The following is a 5,182-nucleotide window of genomic DNA, read 5'->3' on the forward strand; positions in this document are numbered from 1 at the left end:
AAAAAAAAAACCCCACCAAACCAAAACCTCCAAATAAAGCTATGTCATGAGGAGGACCTAATAAGTAACTATTAAGTTCAGGTGAACTTGTTCACTCATTGTCCAGGTGTAAGTGGCAAGGTACAAATGATAGCATGTAAATATACCTTAATCTCTTGTATCCAAAAGCTGATCAGACTGAAAAATCTGACTGAAGATGTTCTTGTAATATGTATGAATTCTGGAAACATCTGAAATTCTTTTAAGATGCTGTATTTCTCAAGTTTGTTAGCAATTTGATTGGCAAATATAGTTATTTTAAAGCATACATACATAGTTAACATAGTCTTCAATTCGTACGCTCTATTTTACTGTAGGATAAAACCCCAAACAAGTAAAAAATAATAAAGAATGTAAATTATATAATTTTGTTATAACTTCTTTCTCCAATTGTCTTTTGCTACAAAGACTAGCCAGACCCTTCTACATGTATTCAGTTTATGTAGTAGTTTATCATTTTTTTTCTCCTCTATTAGATTTTCAAGTTGCCTTCTTAGTGCAATAAGCAGCATGTCAGTCTTATAATTTATTAGATTTTCAGCTTTTCTTAGGAAATAGTAATTTCTTATATATCTTTCTAACTCTGAGACTGATAGAAGTTCGTGAATAAACACTTGCTAAATTAGTTAATAATTCATTCTAAAGAAAACACAAGAATCATTTGTCAGTAGAAATACATTTCAGAATAAAATTTAATTACTTATAGATCATTTTCCCAGCCTCACACCAGCTGGTAGCAAATACGTTGCAGATTATGGCAGTCTTTGAAAAATTGTTTTCTCAGAGTCTAATTTTATTTAAGTGAAATATATGTAGCATTCTTTACAGAAAATAGCATTAGCAAAACAAACGATAATTTAAAAAGTAAACTAACTGCTATTTATTGTCAAAACCTAGGCATCTTTGAGATTAAAAAAAAAGATATATAAATACCTGAAAATGATATATTGTTGTTGTTATGTGCTGTCAAGTTGCTTTCGACTCAAAGCAACCCTTTGTACAATAGCCCTAAGGCCTGTTCTATCCCTTGCCAATGTTACTGTCTCTGACATGCCAATCCCCATTACCCCAGTGACAGAATCAATCCATCTCGAGGGTCTTCCTCTCTTGCACCATCCTTCCACTCTCCCAAGCATGATTGTCCCTCTGCAAGGACTTATCCCACCTTGCAACATGTCCAAAGCCTGTCAGACGGAGCTTTAGAATTCTTGCCTCCAAAGAGCGGCCTGGCTTCACCATCTCAAGTACAAACTTATTTGTTATCCTAGCAGTCCATGATATACTCAGTGCTCTTCTCTAGCACGAAAGCTCAAAGGCATAAACTCTCCTTCTATCATCACTAGTCATTATCCAGCTCTCTGATGCATAGCAACTAATTATAAAGAACATAGCCTGAATCAGGCCCACCTTAGTCTCCAGACTGGCATCGTTGCTCCTTAGTACCTTGAAGAGGTCTCTGATAACAGACCTTCTTATTACAATTCATATTTTATATTCCTGGGTGCTGGTACCAAGAGTGTTGATTGTAGAGCCAAGCAAACTGAAGCTGTCAACACTCTCAATCTCTTCATCAACCATCATGATGATCATCAAAATGAGCCATATTATTAAGATATTTTCAAATATTGTTGCTCTTAATAAATTTATAATATTTTAAGTATTTTATAGTAAACCACACCTATCTATATATTTTGGAAGCAGGAATGGCATTTAATTCCTAAACAGCATGCTTCTGGAAACTCTATGAACTTTGATAAATGATCATACTTATAGAAAGGCTTTGGGCCTTTTGTTCGTATGAATCATACTCTATTCCTCAACAATCAGCAACAATAAGAGCAAAATCTATCTATGCTTAAAAATTGTTGTTGTATACATAGAGACATAGAGTCAGAACTGACCCATAGCTGACCATCCACAGGGTTTTCAGAGGCAGTTAATTGCATGGAGGAGATTGCCTATTCATCTCTCGTGAACCAGCTGGTGGATTAGAACCCTGTGCCTTCAGGTTTGCAACTCAGCTTCTTGCAACTAAACCACCAGTGCTCCCATTCCCTTGCTTACAAATTACATTCATTTTATTGTCGTCAGGTTGGAACCGACTCTCCCGCAGAGTTTTTGGGAAGCTATAAATAACATAGTGGATATTGTCTTTCTTTCTCTAGGGGATCTGCTGGTAGATTTAAATCACCAAAGAAATGATACCTTAGAATAAGGATCACAGCTCCCTATGGACTAACACACCAGAGTTCCCTAAGACTGGCTTTGCACACTAAATCAACATTTTAAAAAAAATACACGTTTATTGACAATATGATTATTTGAAAAGTAACGTTTGAAGAATAGTTATTCTAGGCCATAGATACCTATTTTAAAAATTTTCTTAGTCTTTCTTTTAATAATATTATTGACATTTGGACTATATTTTTACCTAAAAAAGTAAATATAATTATACAAAAATATATTTGCTTTAACATAACAACAGACATATATTGAGCATTTATTTTTTTCTTATTATGAGAAAAACATAGGAAAATATAAATAGGAAAATAGGCAAATATTAATTTTATAGTTCAGTAACATTTGACAAATAATTAGGTTACAAGGACATTTCTCCATGACAAAACACAAAACAATCCATTATCCCTGGTCCCTTTTGTCAACTTCTCCCCACCCCCCCAACATAGACAGTCATAATTATAGTTTTAATCAATATAGATTAAATATTGTTTGTTCTTGACTTCATAACCATATGTCCGCAGTTGTTTAGTCTTTTAGATTTAGCTTCTTTGACTCAGGATTATGTAGTGATAGCCATTCATATTACCTAGATCAATTTTTTTTATTGCTGAATGGATTTTTTAATAATATGCCATTTTACCTTTCATAACTCACTCTTATTGGACATTTAGAATGTTTGCAGGTTTTGCTTTTAAAAGTAATGCTTGCTGTAGATTTCAATTGGTTTGCATCCTATCATCATATACATCGGTCATGTACATTATATTTTATAAAATCATGCATACACATTGTATTTTATAGAATTATTTACTATCAGTCTATGCCTATTATCACCATCTATTCCAGTCCCCATCTACTTTTTTTCCTATTCCTTCAATTCTCTCTGCCCACTAACTGCTGTTTTCCTAGTGATTATTTCCTCCTCCTCTTTCTGTCTTCCGTCTCTCCCCTTCTCCTTCCTCTTTGACCATTTATACATATCTTATTCAGTTATCCTCTTCTTTCACAATATTGTTATTGTTGTTATTATGTGTGATGGAGTCGCCTGCAACTCATAGTGATCCTATATGTACAACAGCTTTAAATCTTGCTCTATCCTGTGTCAATCTTATTTTCTCTGATACACGTACCTTCATTACCCCAGTCACCGGATCGATCCATCTCACTGATGGTCTTCCTCTTCTGTGCTGTCCCTCCACCCTCCCAGCTTGACGTCCCCCTCCAAGGACTGATCTCTCCTTGCAACATGTCTGAAGTATGTCAGAAGAAGCTTCAGAATCTTTGCCTCCAAAGAACAGCCTAGTCTCACCCTCTCTTGGACAAACCTGTTTGTTTTCCTTGCAGACCATGGTATATTCAATACTCCTCCAGCAACACAGCTCAAAGGTTTCTATTATCCCTAGTCACTGTCCAGCTTTTTTATGTACACTAAGTAATTGCAGAGACTAAGGCCTGAATCAGGTGCACCTTAGTCTCCAGACTGACATTGTTGCTCTTCAGTTCTTTGCAGAGGTCACTGATAGCAGACTTTCCCAATGTAATTCATCTTTTAATTTCCTGGCTGCTAGTACCAAGAGTGTTGATTGTAGAGCCAAGCAAATTAAAGCTGTTAACAATCTCAATCTCTTTACCATCTACCATGATTCTGCCAGTAGGCCCCATCATGAGAGTCTTTGTTCTTTTTTATTTTGAGCTTCAAACCATATTGAGGGCAGCATTCCTTGACTTTCTGGAGCAAGCTATATGTTTTACAAATCTTTTTAGGAAGGGGTTTATTATATTCATTTGTCTCTTTTAAATATATGCCTAAAAAATCATTAAACTCTTCCAAAAAAAATCTCAAAGGCATTAAGTCTATTCAGAGTCAGTGAGTGATCTTCCATCAGGTCTCTGAAGCTGAAAAACCTTAATAGGATTCTGTTCATCTTTTCCCCATGGAGTAGCCGGTGAAGTCAAACCTCTGAACTTTTGATTTATATACCGATAGGATACCCGCTATCCCACAAGTTGTTGCTGTTACTAGGTGCCATTGAGTTGGCTATAACTTATAGCAAACCTATGACCAATGGGTCTGAACCTTGCCCTATTATGTGCCATCCTCATCATCTCTAATGTACTGGAGTTTATTTCAACAGTCACTGTGTCAATTCCTTGTGTTGTGGGTTTTCCTCTCTTTCACTGTTCCTTCACTTTTACAAGTCAAATGTCTTTTTCCCAGGACAGTCTCCTCATAACAGCATGCCCAAAGTTTTTAAAACTCAACATAATGACATAAAACAGTGACAGAGTGACACTGAAACTTTTATTTTCTGTTTTGAAGAGAAGTAATTATTTTTGGAATATTTTTATCTGATATTCTGTTGGAAGCACCATTATGGTTTATAGATATTAAATTAGAAATTTCTTTTATTAATGAAGACTACAATTTGAGTTATTGCATTGATTTTGCTCTATATATACTCATACACATGAAAACAGAGAATGAGTAAGTGAAAGAAAGCAAAAAGAAAAACAAAACAAAATGAAAATTCTATTACACAAAAAATGAGTAAAATTAAACTTAAAAATGAGCTCCTGTTCTAAGTAAAAATTATGGTCACAGAGTTCTACATATCCTGTTAAAATCCTTATCCACTGTTGTTTGTTGTTGTTATGTGCCATACAGTCACCTGCGATCCAGCCGCTTTGAAGCCTGCCCTGTCCGGAGCCATCTCACTGATTTTGATACACCTACTGCCGTTGCCCCAGTCACTGTATCAATCCATCTCATCTGGGGCCTTCTCCTGTGCTGTCCCTCCGAACATTATATCCTTCTCCAAGAACCAGTCTCTCCTGGATACTTGCCCAAAGAATGTGAGACAGAGCTTCAAAATTCTAGCCTCAAAGGAGAAATTTAGTTTCA

Source organism: Elephantulus edwardii, unplaced genomic scaffold (genome assembly GCF_000299155.1).
Source record: "Elephantulus edwardii isolate Elephantulus edwardi_28Jun2011 unplaced genomic scaffold, EleEdw1.0 scaffold00058, whole genome shotgun sequence".
Lineage (NCBI taxonomy): Eukaryota > Metazoa > Chordata > Mammalia > Macroscelidea > Macroscelididae > Elephantulus > Elephantulus edwardii.